Source organism: Prionailurus viverrinus, chromosome D4 (genome assembly GCF_022837055.1).
Source record: "Prionailurus viverrinus isolate Anna chromosome D4, UM_Priviv_1.0, whole genome shotgun sequence".
NCBI classification, from domain to species: Eukaryota; Metazoa; Chordata; class Mammalia; order Carnivora; family Felidae; genus Prionailurus; species Prionailurus viverrinus.
Genome location: NC_062573.1, coordinates 58,625,671 through 58,647,248, shown reverse-complemented (window position 1 = coordinate 58,647,248; position 21,578 = coordinate 58,625,671). Strand labels below are relative to the sequence as shown.

The 21,578-nt window shown below is 38.5% G+C and overlaps 1 protein-coding gene across 6 annotated transcripts in view; it reads right to left on the bottom strand.

The window, feature by feature from the left end:
• FANCC (FA complementation group C) overlaps positions 1 to 21,578 on the bottom strand; it is a 260,904-nt gene that overhangs the window by 188,344 nt on the left and 50,982 nt on the right. Inside the window, exon 1 of one of the 6 annotated variants that reach the window (XM_047830489.1) lies at positions 1,025 to 1,043. The exons of the other annotated variants lie outside the window; for them this stretch is intronic. The gene's annotated coding sequence lies outside the window, so the exon portion shown is untranslated. Of the gene's footprint in view, positions 1 to 1,024; positions 1,044 to 21,578 lie in introns of those variants that run through there. 6 annotated transcript variants of the gene reach the window in all.

The following is a 21,578-nucleotide window of genomic DNA, read 5'->3' as shown; positions in this document are numbered from 1 at the left end:
TTTCATTTCATAGAAGAGGTAATAGGGTGCAGAGAGTTGAAGTACTTTCTTAAGACTATCTCCATTTGGTTGGAGTCCCAGCAAGAACAGAATCCAGGTCTCCTAGCACCTACTTCAGCAATCTCCCTGAGGTTATATAAAGAAACTGAAGAAAACTGTGATAACTAAAGAGGCAGAAAAGGACAGAAATTTTTACTGTTTTGAGAAAAGATGAAATGATAGGCATTCTTTAGCCTAGAAAATGGAAGAGTAGTGAATGAGCTAATAAATGCCAGCAAGTAAAGAAAACATTGACAAAAGGCTACTCCATATACACTTACTTTGCACTGATAATCAAACCTTGGTTTTCTATCTCTCTTTGTGTCTTACAATCCAGAGTCTTCAAGATTTTAATTCTATAAGAATCTATTTTACTACTGGCACTACATCTCAGTTGTAAAACAAAAACCCACACAACTAGATTGAGTCAAATGGGGAAGGGAAATGTTATGAAAATGCTACAACAAAAGATCTCAAGGATACTCAAGGAAAGAAAACAAAGTTAAGCTGGACCAAATGAAAACTGGGACTAGAAACTCTTGTCACCATTGCTCATGGGTCTCCACATGTGTCCTCCACTGTCAGCTCCTCTGTGTAGACCACCTTCCTCTACTGACTCATCACTTTTGATCCCCCTGGCTTGCACATGTTAAGTTATGTAAGTTTATGGTATAGTTTGGAGCCTGGTCACAGCTCTAGGTGATCTTTCAGCACAAAGATTCATCATCATTTCATTAACTCAGTATCTCAAGGTCCCCATTTTCAGGGAAGAGAATCTAGTGGGCTCAATTCAGCCAATGGAATCTCTAGATTGGTTTCCACCAGATCACTTGCTCATCTGGCAAAGATTGGTGATCAATGGGTAGTAAAGTCTGGGCAGATTCTTCAAAAAAGGGTGCAGCAGGGAGGAAATGATAAGCATGTACATTAAGGTACCCAAGAAATATATAGCTCTTTTAGGTAAGGCTATGTAGGAAGAACATACCATTTCTGTATTTGAGATCTGTACAAGAAGTGACTGTAACCTGTAAACAGAGAACAGGAACCATTTTTAAATCTTCTTCTAGCTCTATGGGCCTAGAGCAAAACCTTGCTACTTAGGGCTGTATTATCAGACTTTATCACTTGTCCAGAAGTACCTCTAACTAGCAGACCATCAAGGAAATCTCAGGAAATAAAAGCATATCTCTTTTATACAATATATGCTGACATGCTACCATTTGGAGAAAGAATGGAGAGAAAGGAATAAAAGGAAGATATCAGCAGTCCTTTAGTTAAGGAGAAACTCTTTGAACTACATTATGATCAAAGTACATATAGTTCAACAGTTCAACACAGGAGTGAAATTATAACAGAACTGGTTCCATAAGTAATTTTATTTAAAAAAAAAATGTTTTTTTCAACATGTATTTATTTTTGGGACAGAGAGAGACAGAGGATGAACGGGGGAGGGGCAGAGAGAGAGGGAGACACAGAATCGGAAACAGGCTCCAGGCTCTGAGCCATCAGCCCAGAGCCCGACGCGGGGCTCGAACTCACGGACCGCGAGATTGTGACCTGGCTGAAGTTGGACGCTTAACCGACTGCGCCACCCAGGCGCCCCCCATAAGTAATTTTAAAAATAAAAGCAAAAGGCTCACAGAGGTGGAGGGGAAGGGAGGATGAACAGGAAGAGTACAGAGGATATTTAGGACAGTGAAACCAATCTGTATTCTATAATGATAGGTACATGTCATTATTCATTTATCTAAACCTATAGAGTTACCACCTCAAGAGTGAACCTTAAGGCAAACGATGCACTTTGGATAATTATGATGTGTCAATGTAGATTCATCAATTGCAACAAATGTACTACTCTGGTACAGGATGTCAATAGTGGGGGAAGTTATACATGTGAGGGGGACAGGATATATAGGAACTCTGTACTTCCTGCTTCATTTGGTTGTAAACCTAAACCCACCACACTCACTCCCATCTGTAAGAAAAGGGTATTTAAAAAGGCCATGGTGGCAGGGCTACTCTGGACCAACAAAATTCAAAACTACTCTAAACTCTGTGGGCATAAAGAACAGAAATATCAGAGGAGACTGAGAAAGATCTCAACTACATCTGGCAGGAGCCACAGCCCTCACACCCTATATAATAAAATTAATCAGTTCTCTGAGTTCCAATTTCATACAGCCAGATGCTTGGTTTCTCTAGACAGGATAATTCACAGAAGTTGCACTGTGAGGTATTATCTGCTTCCAAGTCTAGAATGTGAACTCTTCAACCACCAGGAAATTAAATACAAAAGTTTTTATTGGTTCTCCCCCTAACTCTACCCCCAAGGTAATATGCATTTTCAATGTCAACTAAGAATTTCAGAGCAGAGATCTCCTCTCACATCTAACATATGAAGTTTTTTTTGTTGCTTTGTTTGTTTGTTCTTAAAGAAGTTCTCATCTTGACTTAGACTATGAGATAATCTAACAGTACCATATGGCCTCCGGCATTATTAATTCCACAAGCTGACTTTTCTTTAAACTTTTCCTCTAATAGATGCTTCTCTTTCTGTCACAGGGAACCTGGTCTTTCTCTTACCCTACCCTGCATCATCTTCAAGACCACTCATTTAGGGGCAAGGTAATCTTAAGTAACAGCTTGATTATGTATGTATGTATGTACATAGCCTAAGTCTTAATAAAGTTCTACTGTTCATTCCTTGTTATACCCCAAGAACTATACTTGGTCTGGCAATCTTCAAAAGGTTTAACTATATCCACTTGGGGGGGATTTCAAAAAAATAACTAAGTCAAGAAACAGTATGAGTTACTTTGCCTACTAACTGTGAGGAAAGATCTTGACAAATGTCCACTAGCTAAAAAAGCATAATTGTAACATTTGGTTAACTAAAGTTAAGTTTTGAGAATAAACTAGTCCATACATAATTTTGTCTACATTTTCTTGTTTCTATGCTTCCTTCCATATAGTACAGATTTCCTCCTTTAAGTATCTGGGAAGAAAAGATCCAATGAAAGTACAAAATGTTTACATGGTATTTTCCTGGGTTTTACCCTTTATTTGCATTGGAAAAAGAAATTTACCAAACCATACTCTCAGTCAGCTAAAACAATTCCCAAGCACCATTTCTGAGAGATATTTATAGGGACTCCTTAGTCAAGAGGTTCAGGGGTCACACGAGGGTTCTAATTCTATGCTGTAACCTCTCTTAGGGCATCTCAGTACACCATAACTTAACTCTGAGAAGTCCAGCATTCACACGGTCATTCAAGAAACATTTGTTAAGTGCATACCATGTGCCAGGCACTGTGCCAGAAATTAGTGATAAAATCTCAATCTCAAGCATAGTCCTTTGCCTCAAGGAGTCTTAGAGAGTGTTTTTTAAATTGCAAGTTGTGAGATCAATTAATAGCAACCAAGCAATTTTTTTTAATGAAGTAAAAGACAGAATAGAAAATACTACAGTATATCATCCATAGAAACAGCAAGTGTGCTTGGTGAAACTTTTGTAAAAAAATAATACATATATGTATGTGTTCAAGATAGGATATATGTATATTTCTTATGGAACATAATTGAAAAATTTTTAAAAACTCTGCTCTAGCAGAAGAACTATATTACACAAGAAATGATAATATAATGTATTTTATAAAAGAGTAAGTAGGGGCGCCTGGGTGGCGCAGTCGGTTAAGCGTCCGACTTCAGCCAGGTCACGATCTCGTTGTCCGTGAGTTCGAGCCCCGCGTCAGGCTCTGGGCTGATGGCTCAGAGCCTGGAGCCTGTTTCCGATTCTGTGTCTCCCTCTCTCTCTGCCCCTCCCCCGTTCATGCTCTGTCTCTCTCTGTCCCAAAAATAAATAAACGTTGAAAAAAAAATTAAAGAGTAAGTAGAGGATACTATGGGAACATCAACGAACATTCCCCAAACTTTTTTGAGCCTAAACACATTATCACTTCACACTTGTTAAAAACCTATGGAAAAAAGGATCTACTTCCAGCATGACAGTGTGAGGAGTTCTGCTGATCTGCTCCCCCCGAAACTGATGAAAACTGTTAAAACAACAACTATTTAAAGTTTCTGGAAATGGTCCAAGGATAAATAGCAAATGAAAAAAATGTATCTATTCAAGAAAATCAATGAAAATTTGATAAGAAAGAGTCTGTGATATTTGAACCAAGAACACTTCCTCTCTCCTCTCAGTTCAGCAAGAAGACACTCCACACTACAACAGCCAGAACAGCTCCCTCTCCCTCCAGCTACTAGCCAGAAGGGCTTTCTTTCAGGGGAACTACTGCCAGCCACCTGTTACTGAGGCTAAGTCCCAAAGGAGAATGACTATTAGGTGGAGGCTCCCTTCTTCCACCCAGACCCCACTTGTGAAATGACAGCTCTAACTTGAGTGTGTCACACTGAAAATAATGAGGCCCTAAACACTCCTGCCCCCGTGGTTCCACACCAGGACTGGCAGCTGACTAGACCTCAGGCTGCTGCACCTACACTAAGCATTCACCTCCTGGAGCAAGAAGGTCACTCAGAGAGAAGCTTTTCATTATCACCACCCCAGCTCCAGAGCCCTGGCTCAGAGACTTTGCCAGAAGGGGGAAGCAGGCCATAACAGATAGCTTCTAATCCCTACCCAAAGGAACTTATTTCATTTGCAACAAAGTGTAGAGAAGTTCAAGCCTAAGTGTGTTTGCAAAACAGTAAAAAGACTGTGGTGAAAGGCAACTGGGAGGAGATTCAAGATACACGCTAAACTGCAGGCCAGCTAGTTTGCAGGAAAGAACTGGAAATAAGTTGAGAAGCCCTCCTGGGGTTGGAACAAATATCAAACACTGACCTTAGAAATGATTCCTTCAAAGAAGACACAATTTGACAGGATTCATTTATAGAGCAATTTATATCTCCAAGCATTATTAAAAACAATAGGGTAATTATCCAGCTATCAGTGGAGCACAACAGCTGGGTGAAGTCAGAGAAAGAGTTTAGGAAAGCCCTACCATTATCACTATCATCCCAGGGCAACTATGGACATATCCAAAGCAGCTGAGGAGCAACATAAGAGACTTAACACTGTAGGAAGTGAAACAGACTAGCCAGTTAATAAATAAATAAACAAACAAATAACATAACAAGTCCTGAAAGGGAGCAGTAAAGGACAACCAGTGCCCAGGACTGGTACAGTATATTACATGAAATGTCCAATTTCCCACCAAAAAATTATGAGGCATGCAAACAAACAAGAAAGCATGACCCATACCCAGGGAAAAAAAGCAAGCAACAGAAACAGCTTGTGAGAATAATAAGATGTTGATTTATCAGAAAAAGATTTCAAAACAATGATTATGAACATATTCTCAAAACTACAGAAAACAATAGCTAAAGGAGGAAGGTATGATGACAATATTGCATCAAATAAATTATATCAATAAACAGATAGATGTTACAAAAAAGAGCCAAATGGAAATTGTGGGGTTGAAAAATACAGTAACAGAAAAAAACAAAAAAATCTCATTAGAGTGCTTCAACAGATTTGAATTGACAGAAGAATAAGCAAATTTCAAGATATAGAAATCAAGAGAGAGATAACAGAGTAAAAAGAATGAAGAAAGATGAAGAAAGCCTCAGAAGAATGTATGACATCATTAAGTGCACCAACATACTTGTAATGAGTACCACAAGGAGCGGATAGAAAGAAGAGGGAAAAAAAATCATTCAAAGAAATGGTTAAACCTTATCAAATGTACTGAAAAAAAAAAAATCCAAGAAGATCAACAAACTCCAAGCATTATAAATGCAAAGAGATCTACAAATGGACATGTCATAATAAAAACGATGAAAGTCAAGGGCAAGAAAAAAATCTTAAAAGGAGCAAGAGAAATATAACCCATTACTTACAAGGGAACCCCAGTAAGATTAACAACAGACTTCTCAGCAGAAATGATACAAGTCAAAAGAGAATGGGATAACACATTCAAAATATTCGAAGGAAAATCTGTCAACCAAAAATTTCATATCCAGCCAAATTATCTTTCAAAACTTTATATGAAAAAAAGACTTTCCTAGATAAACAAAAACTGAGATAACTTGCTCCTAAAAGACGTACCTTACAAAAAATATGAAAGTAAGTTCTTAAGACTGAAAGCAAGTAACCACAGAAGGTAATATGAATCCACATAATAAAACAAGAACACCACTAAAAGTCATTATAAATGCATATTCTTCCTGGATATCATAAGTGACATAAGTATCAACTGTATGAAACACTATGTACATGTCATTAGGCCAGTAACATACAAAAATAAGATATATGTGATATATTTGCTAATACCAGTGCAAATGAGGTATATAGGAACACAGTTATATGAGGCCAAAGAAATTACTACATATGGTAAAGTAGTATCTATAACAATACATTTTTGGGTTTATAACATTAAAAGACGCAATGTGTGTAGCTTTTTGTGTTGGAGGAGAAGGGAACAGCGCTATATAGGAATAATGCGTCTATATACTGCTGAATAGGAATTACTCTGGTATAAATTGGAAGCTGATTTTGATAAGATATATATGGTAAGCCCTAGAAAACCACTAATAAAAATACTCAAAAAGTATAGTGAAAACACCATTTAAAAAAGTTAAAAGGCTATATTTAAAAATATTCACTTAAGGTAAAAAAAAAATGCAATAAAGGACAAATAAAAAGGACAAGAGACATACAGAGAATACAAAGTAAATGTGTCAAAAATAAATCCAACTATGGTTGACCCATGAACAACATAGGGGGAGAAGGGATAACACATGCAGTTGAAAATCTGCATATAACTTCTGACTCCCCAAAAACTACCATTGACCAGAGGCCTTATAGATAGCATAAACAGTTGATTAACACATATTTTATACACTATATGTGTTATATACTGTATTCTTATAATAAAGCAAGAAAAAAGTTTATTAAAAATCATAAGAGAAAATACATTTACAGTATTGTACTGTATTTATAAAAAACACACCTATAAGTGGACCCATTGTAATTCAAGGTCAACTATATATGGGTAACATCACTGAATGTGATGGAATAAACAATCCAACCAAAAGTCTGAGATTATCAGACTGTACAAAAACATATAAAAAATCTATATGTAGCCTACAGAAGACATACTTTATAGATTCAAAATACAAGTAGATTGGGAGTTAAAAAAAAAATGGAAAAGATGTATCATGAAAACATGCAAAAACAAGAAAGGTGGCATGACCACACTGATATTAAAGAAAATAGACTTTTTTTTTAAGATTCTATTTTTTAAGTAATCTATGCATCCACTGTGGGGCTCAAACTTACAATCCTGAGATCAAGAGTTGCATGTGCTAACAACTAAGCCGGACAGGCACCCTACAAAACAGACTTTAAAATTTAAAAATGTTAATAGAGATAAAAAAAGATATTTATAATGATTAACGTATCAATTCATGAAAAATATATAAGAAGTATAAACATGTGCAGCTAACAGAGCACCAAAGCTCATAAAGCAAAAACTGACAGATATGAAGGGAGAAATAGATACTTTAATGTTAATAATTGAAGACTTCAAAGCTTCACATTCAGTAATACATAGAATAACTAGACAGAAGATCATTAAGGAAACACTAAAATAACACTATAAACCAACTAGACTAAGAGCCAATTATAGAGCACTTCACCCACCCAAAGGACATATACTTCTGAAGGTCACATGGAACATTCTCCAGGACAGACCACATGCTAGGGAATATACCTCGCTAACAAAAGACACACACACACACACACACACACACACACACACACACACACCTTAATATATTTATAAATGGATAGGTAATATAAAGAATATTCTGTGACCACAAAGAAATAAGAAATCAGTAGCAGGAAAAATTTGGAGTAATCAAAAATACGTGGAAATTAACACAATGGTAAATAACCAATGGGTCAAAAAAATCAAAAGGGAAATTAGAAAATGATTTGAGATAATGAAAATGAAGACACAATATACCAAAATCTATGGGATGCAGCTAAAGCAGAATTCAGAGGAATATTTATAGCTGTAAATGCCTATATTAAAAACAATGAGGGGAGGAGGAGCTAAGATGGTGGAACAAAATGGAAGTATTTTGTGTGTCGCGCATCCATGAAATACAACCAGACCAACACTAAACCATCCTGAACACCTAGAAAACTGATCTGAGTATTAACACAACAATCTGCACAACCTGAACCACAGAATTCAGCAGGTACACAGCTTGGAGAGGTGAATTGGGGAAAGAGAAGTCACTGAGGACAGGGAGATGTTTTGCTTGTGGACAGAGGACAGAGATGGGGAGAGAGTTCAGGAAAAGCACCCCCCTGCCAAAAGCAGCTGCAAAGAAAGTGGAAAAGTGGAAACAGCCACAGGGACTAAACTAAAAAGGGAGAAAGGAGAAATCAGAAGGTTTAAATTCCATTAAGACTGTAAACAGGGGGAGCACAGAGTCTGGAATCTCCTCAGCTCTATACCTCTTGGTGCTCTGGTGGGAAGGGCGAATCCCCAGGAGCAGAGTGGGGTCCGGGAGGTTCTTGGGCTACACGGGGAGAAGTGGTTCCACTGTTGGAAGGACATTTGGTAGAGGCTTTGAGGCCACCTGGGCCCAGCAGACCCCAAAGAACAGCCACAGTCACTGGTGCTGGAACAAGGTCGTTGGGGGTGAAGCCTGGTGCCAGATGTGTGCTGTGATTTTCCATAATCCCTGAGGGCTGCTGCTACACTATCTCATGAACTTTTTCTGGGGCGGGCTGGCACCTGGCCGCAGTCTCTGGGCACCCGCAGCAGTGCGGTCCCACAAGCATTTTTGGGTGCAGCTGGCACCTGTCCATTGCTCAGTGAGGGGCAGAGTGGGTCAAAGCCACAGTCCCTCAGAAGTGGGGGGCAATGGAAGGCAGCTGCATCTGAGACAAAACTTGGGAGGGGGGTGCTGCCTGGGGCATGGTCACAGACAGTGTGGAAGTGGGGAGTGGGCAGAAGCCAAAGATGAAGGACGGGTATGCAATTGCTGATAGGGGACAACAGAGTTCCATTACTACAGACTGGGTAGCTGGGTGACGCCATTTTCACCGTTCCTGCGCATGCACATAGGCACCTACAAGTGCCACAACAATCCACCCCAGTAGGGTAGCAGCGCCATCTGGTGGAGAACGGAGCCGTTACACTAAAACCTGCCCAACTGTGTCAACCTTGCTCTTCAAGAACACAAGTCTCACTGCCTGCTTAGTTTATAGACTATAAAGCACTTAATAGTTTGACTTCTAGGGGAAATCAAACTAATTTCAGTCGTATTTCAGAATGTTAGCTGGTCCAACTATTCTATTTTTTCTTTCTTTCTTTCTTTCTTTCTTTCTTTTTCTCTTTTTTGTTTCTTTTTTCTTGAATAAAGAAAGAAAAATTCATTTTTATTTTCAATTTTTATTAAAAATATTTTCTTTATCTTTTCTACTATACTTTTTACTTTTGTGTAACTTTTTTCAAATTCTATTTTACTTCCATCATTTCATTTTAGTCTACTTCAGTATTTTTTTTCAAATTTTCAAACAATTTCCCTTTTTCTCCCCCCCCTTTTTCCTCTAATCTATCAAGCAACCTTCAACACCCACACAAAAACACACCTAGATCTAGCATCATTTATTCAATTTTGTGTGTGTGTGTTTGATTTTAATTTTTTAATTTTAATATTTTTTTAATTTTAATTTTTCTACCTCATTAATTCCTTTCTCCCTTCAAAATGACAAAACGAAGGAATTCATCCCAAAAGAAAGAGCAGGAAGAAACGACAGCCAAGGACTTAACCAACACAGATACAAGCAAGATGTCTGAACCAGAATTTAGAACCATGATAAGAATACTAGGTAGAGTCTAGCCTGCTACTTATTCTGTGTCTCCCCCTCTCTCTGCCCCTCTCCCACTCATGCTCTCTGTCTCAGAAATAAACATTAAAAAAATTAAAAAAAAAAAAAAAGGGGGGCACCTGGGTGGCTCAGTCGGTTGAGCAACCAACTTCAGCTCAGGTCATGATCTCACGGTTTGAGTTCGAGCCCCGCATCGGGCTCTGTGCTGACAGCTCAGAGCCTGAAGCCTGCTTCTGATTCTGTGTCTCCCTCTCTCTCTGCCTCAGAAATAAATAAACATTAAAAAAATTGAAAAAAAAAAGAATACTAGCTGGAGTCCAAAATAGATTTTTTTTTAACATTTTATTTATTTTTGAGACAGGGAGAGACAGAGCATGAACAGGGGAGGGTCAGAGAGAGGGAGACACAGAATCTGAAACAGGCTCCAGGCTCTGAGCTGTCAGCACAGAGCCCAACACAGGGCTCGAACTCATGGACCGAGAGATCATGACCTGAGCCAAAGTCGGCTGCTTAACCGACTGAGCCACCCAGGCGCCCCCAAAATAGATTAGAACCCCTTTCTGCAGAGAAAAAAGAAGTAAAAGCTAGTCAGGATGAAATAAAAAATGCTGTAACTGAGCTGCAATTTCCAATGGATGCTGCAGCAGTAAGGATGGATGAGGCAGAACAGAGAATCAGTGATATCGAGGACAAACTTATGGAGAATAATAAAGCATAAAAAAAGAGGGAGATTAAGGCAAAAGAGCACGATTTAAGAATGAGAGAAATCAGTGACTCATTAAAAAGCAACAACATCAGAATTATAGGGGTCCCAGGAGAGGAAGAGAGAGAAATAGGTGTAGAAGAGTTATGTAAGCAAATCATAGCGGAAAACTTTCCTCACTTGTGGAAAGACACAGACATCAAAATCCGGGAAGCACAGAGGACTCCGGTAGATTCAACAAAAACCGACGATCAACAAGGCATATCATAGTCAAATTCACAAAATACTCAGGCAAGGAGAGAATCATGAAAGCAGCAAGGGAAAATAAGTTCTTAACCTACAAGGGAAGACATATCAGGTTTACAGCAGACCTATCCACAGAAACTTGGCAGGCCAGGAAGGAGTGGCAGGATATGTTCAATGTGCTGAATCAGAAAAATATGCAGCCAAGAATTATTTATCCAACAAGGCTGTCATTCAAAATAGAAGGAGAGAGAAAAAGTTTTCCAAACAAAAATTAAAGGAGTTTGTGACCACTAAACCAGCCCTATATATGTATATATACATATATATACACACACACCAAAAGCAACAAAGATTAGAAAGGACCAGAGAACACCACCAGAAACTCCAACTCTACAAGCATCATAATGGCAATAAATTCGTATCTCTCAGTACTCACTCTAAATGTCAATGGACTCAATGCTCCAATCAAAAGACATAGGGTAACAGAATAGATAAGAAAAAAGATCCATCTATAAGCTGTTTATAAGAGACCCATTTTAGACCTAAAGACACCTTCAGATTGAAAATAAGGGGATGGAGAACCATGTATCATGCCAATGGTCAACAAAAGAAAGCCAGAGTAGCCATACTTATATCAGAAAATCTAGACTTTAAAATAAAGACTGTATCAAGAGATGGAGAAGGGAATTATATCATTATCAAGGGGTCTATCCACCAAGAAGACCTAACCATTGTAAACACTTATGTGCCAAATGTGGAGGCACCAAAATATATAAATCAATTAATCACAAACATAAAGAAACTCATCGACAGTAATACCATAATAGTAGGAGACTTCAACACCCCACTCAGCAATGGACAGATCATCTAATAAAAAAATCAACAAGGAAACAATGGCTTTGAATGACACTGGACCAGATGGACTTAACAGATATATTCAGAACATTTCATCCTAAAGCATCAGAGTATACATTCTTCTCCAGTGCACACAGAACGTTCTCTAGAATAGACCATACACTGGGACACAAATCAGCCCTAAGTACAAAAAGACTGAGATCATACCGTGCATATTTTCAGACCACAATGCTATGAAACTCAAAATCACCCACGAGAAAAAATTTGGAAAGGTAACAAATACTTGGAGACTGGAGAACATCCTACTAAAGAATGAATGGGCTAACCAAGAAGTTAAAGAGGAAATTAAAAAATATATGGAAGCCAATGAAAATGATAACACTACAACAAAAAACCTCTGGGATGCAGCAAAGGCAGTCATAAGAGGAAAGTATATAGCAATCCAGGCCTTCCTAAAGGAAGAAAGATCTCAGATACACAACCTAACCTTACGCCTTAAGGAGCTGGAAAAAGAATAGCAAATACAACCCAAAACCAGCAGAAGACAGGAAATGATAAAGATTAGAGCAGAAATTAATGCTATCAAAACCAAAAAAAAAAAAAACAACAACAGTAGAACAGATCAATGAAACCAGAAGCTGGTTCTTTGAAAGAATTAACAAAATTGATAAACCACTAGCCAGTTTGATCAAAACGAAAAAGGAAAGGACCCAAATAAATACAATCAGGAATGAAAGAGGAGAGATCACAACCAACACAGCAGAAATAAAAACAATAATAAGAGAATGTTATGAGCAATTATATGCCAATAAAAAGGGCAATCTGGAAGAAATGGACAAATTCCTAGCAACATATACATTACCAAAACTGAAACAGGAAGAAATAGAAAATTTGAACAGACCCATAACCAGTAAGAAAATCGAATTAGTAATCAAAAATCTGCCATAAAACAAGAGTCCAGGGCCAGATGGCTTTCCAGGGGAATTCTACTAAACATTTAAGGAAGAGTTAACACCTATCCTCTTGAAACTGTTCCAAAAAATAGAAATGGAAGGAAAACTTCCAAACTCTTTCTATGAAGCCAGCATTACCTTGACTCCAAAACCAAACGGAGACCCCACTAAAAAGGAGATCTATAGACCAATTTCCCTGATGAACATGGACGCAAAAATCTTCAACAAGATATTAGACAATAGGATCCAACAACACATTAAAAAAAATTATTCACCACGACCAAGTGGGATTTATACCTGAGATGCAGGGCTCATTCAATATCTGCAAAACAATTAATGTGATTCATCACATCAATAAAAGAAAGGACAAGAACCATATGATCCTCTCAATAGATGCAGAGAAAGCATTTGACAAAATACAGCATCCTTTCTTGATAAAAACCCTCAAGAAGGTAGGGATAGAAGGATCATACCTCGGGATCATAAAAGCCGTATATGAACGACCCAATGCTAATATCATCCTCAATGGGGAAAAACTGAGAGCTTTCCCCCTAAGGTCAGGAACAAGACAGGGATGTCCACTTTCGCCACTGTTATTCAACATAGTATTGGAAGTCTTAGCCTCTGCAATCAGACAACACAAAGAAATAAAAGGCATCCATACTGGCCAGGAGGAGGTCAAACTTTCACTCTTCGCAGATGACATGATACTCTATATGGAAAACCTAAAAGATTCCACCAAAAAACTGCTAGAACTGATTCATGAATTCAGCAAAGTTGCAGGATATAAAATCAATGCACCGAAATCAGTTGCATTCCTATACACCAGGAATGAAGCCACAGAAAGAGAAATCAAAGAATCGATCCCACTTACAATTGCACCAAAAACCATGATATAGCCTAGGAATATAACCAAATCTAACCAAAGAGGTGAAAAATCTATACACTGAAAGCTACAGAAAGCTTATGAAAGGGGCGCCTGGGTGGCTCAGTCGGTTAAGCATCCGACTTCAGCTCAGGTCACGATCTCGCCGTCCGTGAGTTCGAGCCCCGCGTTGGGCTCTGGGCTGATGGCTCAGAGCCTGGAGCCTGCTTCCGATTCTGTGTCTCCCTCTCTCTCTGCCCCTCCCCCATTCATGCTCTGTCTCTGTCTGTCTCAAAAATAAATAAACATTAAAAAAATTTTTTTAACAACAAAAAAAAAGAAAGCTTATGAAAGAAATTGAAGAAGACACAAAAAATTGGAAAAAAGATTCCATGCTCCTGGATAGGAAGAACGAATATTGTTAAAATGTTGATACTACCCAAAGCAATCTACATATTCAGTGCAATCCCTATCAAAATAACACCAGCATTCTTCACAGAGCTAGAACAAATAATCCTAAAATTGATACAGAGTCAGGAAAGACCCCAAATAGCCAAAGCAATCTTGACAAAGAAAACCAAAGCAGGAGGCATCACAATCCCAGACTTCAAGCTATACTGCAAAGCTGTAATCATCAAGACAGTATGGTACTGGCACAAGAACAGACACTCAGATCAATGGAACAGAATAGAGAACCCAGAAATGGACCCAAAACTTATGGCCAACTAATCTTTGACAAAGCAGGAAAGAATATCCAATGGAATAAAGACAGTCTCTTCAGCAAGTGGTGCTGGAAAAACTGGACAGCGACATGCAGAAGAATGATCCTGGATCTCTTTCTTACACCATACACAAAAATAAACTCAAAATGGATGAAAGACCTAAGTGTACGACAAGAAGCCATTAAAATCCTCGAGGAGAAAGCAGGCAAACACCTCTTTGATCTTGGCTGCAGCAACTTCTTACTCAACACGTCTCCGGAGGCAAGGGAAACAAAAGCAAATATAAACTACTGGGACCTCGTCAAAATAAAACGCTTCTGCACAGCGAAGGAAACAATCAGCAAAACTAAAAGGCAACCGACAGAATGGGAGGAGATATTTGCAAATGACATATCAGATAAAGGGTTAGTATCCAAAATCTGCCAAGAACTTATCAAACTCAACACCCAAAAAACAAATAATCCAGTGAAGAAATGGGCAAAAGACATGAGCAGACACTTCTCCACATGAGAAAATGCTCCACATCAGTCATCATCAAGGAAGTACAAATGAAAACCACAATGAGACACCACCTTATACCTGTCAAAATGGCTAACATGAACAACTCAGGCAACAACAGATGTTGGCGAGGATGCGGAGAAAGAGGATCTCTTTTGCATTGTTGGTGGGAATGCAAGCTGGTGCAGCCACTCTGGAAAACAGTATGGAGGTTCCTTAAAAAAACTAAAAATAGAAGTACCCTAGGACCCAGCAATTGCACTACTAGGCATTTATTCAAGGGATACAGGTGTGCTGTTTTGAAGGGACACATGCACCGCCATGTTTATAGCAGCACTATCAACAATAGCCAAAGTATGGAAAGAGCCCAAATGTCCATCGATGGATGAATGGACAAAGACAATGTGGTATATATATATACAATGGAGTATTACTGGGCAATCAAAAAGAATGAAATCTTGCCATTTGCAACTGCGTGGATGGAACTGGAGGGTATTATGCTAAGGAAAGTAGTCAGAGAAAGACAAAAATCATATGACTTCACTCATATGAGGACTTTAAGAGACAAAACAGATGAACCTAAGGAAGGGAAACAAAATAATATAAAAACAGGGAGGGGGACAAAACAGAAGAGACTCATAAATATGGAGAACAAACTGAGGGTTAATGGAGGGGTTTTGGGAGGGGGGGATGGGTAAATGGGTGAGGAGCATTAAGGAATCTACTCCTGAAATCATTGTTGCACTAGATGCTAACTAATTTGGATGTAAATTTAAAAAAATAAAATTAAGAGTTTATAACATGCTCTTTTGGATGTTTCATCTTGGGTGCAGCCATAAGGCATGAATAGTAATATAAAGCACTGTCATTCATCATTTAGAATCACTTTGATACCTCTTAGTTCAGTAAATGGATGCTCCATGCTTCTGTAGTAATGATGTTATGTAACATTGAGTTGATTTTAATGGCAGAATTTTATATGACTTGGCTTTTTTTTTTAATGTTTATTTAATTTTGAGAGAGGGAGAGAGTGTGAGTAGGAGAGGGTCAGAGAGAGAGGGAGACACAGAATCTGAAGCAAGCTCTAGGCTCTGGTTCAGATCAAGCCCGAGGCGGGCCCCAAACAAACGAACCTTGAGATCATGACCTGAACTGAAGTCGTAGGCTAACCAACTGAGTCACCCAGGTGCCCCTGAAAAAACAATCAAAAAAAAAAACCTTCTTGAGATGGATACCTAACTGATTAATTTTAAAATATTATTATAAAATATACATAAACACAGAAGTTACCATTTTAATCATTTTTAAGTGTACCTTTCAGTGGTATTAGGTACATTCACATTGCTATATAACCATCACTACCATCCATTTTAGAAACTTTCATCTTCCCCTAGTGAAACTGAACCCATTAAATAACAGCTCTTCTTTACCTCATCCCCCTGACGAGCCCCTGGCAACCACCATTCTACTGTATGAATTTGACTATTCTAGCTACCTCTAAGAAGTGGAATCAAAATATACTTGTCCTTTTGTGTCTGGTTTATTTCACTTAGCATATCTTATCTTCAAGGTCCATCCCTGTGGTAGCATGAATCAGAATTTCATTTCTTTTTAAAACTGAATAATTTTCATGTGTGTGTGTTCACTATGTGTGTCAGTTCATTCGTTGATGGACATTTGTATTGTTTCCACCTTTTGGGTTTTGTGAATAATGCTGCTGTGAGCATGGGTGTACATGTTTCAGTCCCTGCTGTCAGTTCTTTTGGATATACATTCAGAGGTATTTCCAGTTTCCACAGCGGCTGCACCATTTTACATTACCTCCAGCGGTGCCTACAGGTTCCAATTTCTGTAAAACTGCCAGCACTTGTTATTTTTTGTTTTATTTGTTTTGATGGTAGCCATCCTAATGGGTGTGCAGTAGTATCTCGTTGTGTTTTGATTTTCATTTCTCTAATTAGTGTTGCTGAGCATTTTTCATGTGCTTATTTGCCACTTGTATATCTTGTTGGGGTTATATCTATTCAAGACCTTTACCCATTTTTAAATTGTTTATTGTTGTTGCTTGAGTCATAGGAGTTCTTAAAAATATATTCTGGTTATTAACTCATCAGATACATTATTTCCAAATATTTTTCTCATTCTGTTTGTTTTTTCACTACATAGTGTCCTTTGATGCACAAACGATTTTAATTTCTATGAAGCCCAGTTTCTTTTTGTTTTGTTACCTGTATATTTGATGTTAGAGCTAAGAAAATTGTTTGCCAAATCCAGTGTCATGCAGCTTTTCCCCTATGTTTTCTTCTAAGAGTTTTATAGTTTTTGTCCTTATATTAAGGTTTTGATCCATTTTGAATTAATTTTTTTATTAATAGTTTTAAATGTTTATTTTTGAGAGAGATTGAGACAGAGTGTGAGCAGGGGAGGGGCAGAGAAAGGGGAAGTCACAGAATCTGAAGCAGGCTTCAGGCTCTGAGCTGTCAGCACAGAGCCCAACACGGCATGAACCCACAAACCGTGAGATCATGACCTGAGCTGAAGAGGGAGCCCAACCGACTGAGACACCCAAGCACCTCTCCATTAGTCTATTTGTATTTAATATGACTGGTGATACCATTGGATTTAAGCGTGCTTTTTATTTCCTTTTTTCTTTAACTCCAACTATTCTACATTTCATTTTCTTTCCTTTCTTGTATCTTTTGATGATTTTAAAAAGCCATTCCATAGTGTATTTCTTAGTTTCAAAATTATATACTCTCTTTTGTATTTTTAATTTTTTAAAAGTTTATCTTTGAGAGACAAGAGTGAGAGCAAGGTAGGGGCATAGAGAGAGGAAAACACAGCATCTGAAGCAGGCTCCAGGCTCTGGGCTGTCAGCACAGAGCCCCACATGGAGCTTGAACCCACGAACTGTGAGATCATGACCTGGGCCAAAGTTGGGTGCTCAATCAACTGAGCCACCCAGGCACCCCTATGCTATGTTCTCCTTCATGGTTATCCTAGAAATTGCAGCATGCATGTGTAATTTACCAAAGTTTACCTTTCCTTTTCTCTCAGACCATATAAACACTTTATAGCATTTCACCTGCTAGCTTATGTGCTATTGCTGTTGTCAGTTTTCTACATTGTATACATGATCGCTTTCTTCTTTGTTACATCTTCTGCCTTCTGCCTTCCTCCTGGGGTAATTTTCCTTCTACCTAAAGAACATTCCTCAGAATTTTCTTTGCAGGAATGAACTTTCCCACTTTAAAAATCTACCTGATAATGTCTTCATTGCATCTTTATCCTTAAAAAATATTTTTGCTGTGTATAGAATTGTAGGTCACCAGTTTCATCCAGAATATTGAAACTTCCTGCTTTTAGGATTTCCTCTTTGCCTTTAGTTTTCTGCAGTTTTACTATATATTTTGTTTCTAAGGAGTGTGTTTGGTACCATTTCCCACAGAATGCTCTTAGACTGAGCCCAAGTTACCCACTCTGGTGTTGGCTTAATAACTCTTTCTTTATTAGCTCCCTTTTTCTTCCATCACTTCTCTACTTCCCTAACAGTTGTCACCTTCCAAATAAATGACCTCTACTGAAATCTTTTTCTCAACATCTGCTTTGAGGGAACCCAAAATAAGTCATTTATCTTTCTAGGGATTAATTAAGCTTCCAGGATCTGTGCATTAGTGTGTGTGTTGGGTGACACAAAGATATACTTGGGAGATGTTCAGTTTCCTTAATGGTGAAAGATTTGGAAACCTGTGGATCAAGATACAGCATACTTGATCCCAGACAGATATGTAGGTTTCTCAGTTCCCCCCGAGTTTCCCAAATGGTGGATCTACCATGCATGAGAAGCGCTGCCCCCACCCCCAGCTGTTCTCATGAGGTTTTATACATTTTTGGCCATCCTCCCCACCCCTTGCTTGAGTGTTAGTGCTCTGGAACCCAGTAATATGCCTGCCCACCCAGGCGGTTGGAGTAACTGATGAACAGCAATCCCCAGACATTCTTCAGAGTTTACTGCAAGACTGGATACACATGAAGACTAGTTTTCTGGGAGCAGTGTCTTAGCAGGCCTAACCTTCAGGCATGTTCAGGCTCCATTCTGAAATATGGAATATCCTACAGTTAAGGTTAAAATGAAAAAAATTTTTTTTTAATTTGAAAGAACAGAGAATTTATGAATATTGGGGGTTTATATGAGTTTTGTAGAGAGGAATGATTTATGAATTTTAGCATGATCATAAGCTTTAAGTTAACTTATCGGTGTTAATGCATGAAATTATTATTCCCCTCTGAAAGACAACTGCCTTTCTGTAGAGTGCTGTTTCTATAGTATACTCATGAGTATTTCTTCAAGGTTCCATTGGGTAGTTTTTCAGTTCCCACTCCTAACCCAGTGGATATGCAGATATATAGTGATGATGTGAAAACCTTACTTGTTAATTTATGTATACTTCGCCGTCAGTAGACAGATAATGCTATATGTAAGAATTACATACGCTTCTGAGCATATACCTCGCCAGGTATTTTAAAGGTTCAGGAGGGGCGCCTGGGTGGCACAGTCGGTTAAGCGTCTGACTTCAGCCAGGTCACGATCTCGCGGTCCGTGAGTTCGAGCCCCGTGTCAGGCTCTGGGCTGATGGCTCAGAGCCTGGAGCCTGTTTCCGATTCTGTGTCTCCCTCTCTCTCTGCCCCTCCCCCGTTCATGCTCTGTCTCTCTCTGTCCCAAAAATAAATAAACGTTGAAAAAAAAATTTTTTTTAATAAAAATAAAAAAAATAAAGGTTCAGGAAATTTAAAAAAAGAAGAGCTGAAGTACCTGCGAGAAACTCTAGGAGACATATAAAAGGAGAAACCATAGATTGAAATAAAACTTTTAGATGAACAGAGAACAGTGAAGAGAAGTACAACAGGAAATAAGAAAAAGAATGAAAAGTTATAGGACTAATCAGATGGAGGCAGGAGATGTAAATACTCAACAAACTGTACTCAGGGTGGAAGAGCATAGAAATGTATGTCATGGCAAGAGCTTGGTAATTCAAGCTATCAGGGACCAGACTTAAACACGTTGAATCCATGTGCTAAATACTGTAACTATTACCTATTATGAGAACATGCAAAAGGAAATTTATGGAAAACACAAAACCGTAAATGCCTGCATGAAAGTACAACTTGCCAGTGGAGTTTGGATCAGTGCATGCTAAGATTAAGTCACCACCTTGAAATGGTCCAGTGGTTTTCAAGTACGTGGGCAGATAAAATACTTCTGGAACAAAATTACCCTAGCCATAGTAAGTTGAATTTTCTTCTATATATGGTCTTAGTAAAGACAGATTATCTTATGTAAAGAAGACATTATCAGCATGGACAATGAAATTGTAAACAAAACACTACTTTACAAATTGTACTTTTTTGCTGGAGCATTAGTCTGTGTTTTAGAGAAAGCAAGCATGTTTTTAGAGAAAAAGAAATGGGGTGCCTGGGTGGCTCAGTCGGTTAAGCCTCTGACTCTTGAATTTGCCATGGTCATGGGTTCAAGCCCCATGCTGGGCTCCGTGCTGGGTGTGAGCCTACTTAGGATTCTCTCTCTGCCCCTCCCCTCCCCCTGCTTGCGTGCATGCTTATGTACACTCTATCTCTCTCAAAAAAATAATTTCTTATCCCATTTATTTTTTATGTTTATTTAGTTTTTGAGAGAGAGAGACAGAGCACGAGTGGTAGAGGGGCAGAGAGAGAGGGAGACACATTATCAGAAGCAGGCGCCAGGTTCCAAGCTGTCAGCACAGGGCCCGATGTGGGGCTTGAACCCACAGACCATGAGATCATGACCTGAGCCAGAGTTGGACGCTCAACCGACTGAGCCACCAAGCGCCCCTTTATCCCATCTATTAATATTAAATGCTAAGCATTGATATTGTTTGATATCCCTTTTCTAATATATAGATTATTAAGAATTTGGAACATGAATCTTTTCAGCTGAGAATTAAAATTTCAGAGGTCTTGAGAGAAATTTTGAATTGAACTTGGGTGAATGAGGGAAACTTAATCAGCTGGAAAAACTGATTTTACTACTATATGGCAATGGTAGAAAAAAATCTATGCCAAACCCTTATTTTGGATATCTGTCTTGAATTTTTATATGAGGGGAATAGAAACAAATTCTTATTCAGGAAAAAAAAAAGCATATTGCAGATATGTGTCTCTTATTTACAATTGCCTGGTTTTTTGTTGTCAACAAAAAAGAAAAAAAATTCTAGTTTAACTCCTTGAAAATTTGAATGATTTCCATTTTGGAAATTATGCAATTTCATATTAAATAGTGAATGGTAAGGTAGTGAGATGGAAGTGTTCTGTTCATCTAGCATCATTGAATTGATGTGACAAATGGAATTCTTTTAAACTGTGTGGAAAACACTTTGCTCCCTTTATCCTTTGGCAGAGGCAGACGTTGTGGTTCCCCTATTGAAGTTTGGGTGGGTAAACTTGGGATGTGTAAACAGAAACAGAAGACAGAGAGATAGCCTCTGACTGTTGGAAGGTCCCACTGAGATCTTAGCAGGAGACTGTTTGCACTGAGGAGGGGGGATGAGATGGGATGGGATGGGGTGGGATGGGGCTGTTAGAGAGACTTAAGGGAGGAATTAAGCAATGTGGACACAAGTGAGGAATGCAAATGCTCATAATAAAATGATAGTTCCTTCTCAAGCAAGAAAAGAAGCCAAATATTCTGAAGAATTCTGCTTTTGACACAAATAAAAACAAACAAAAGTTACTCTTCATGTTGAACCTT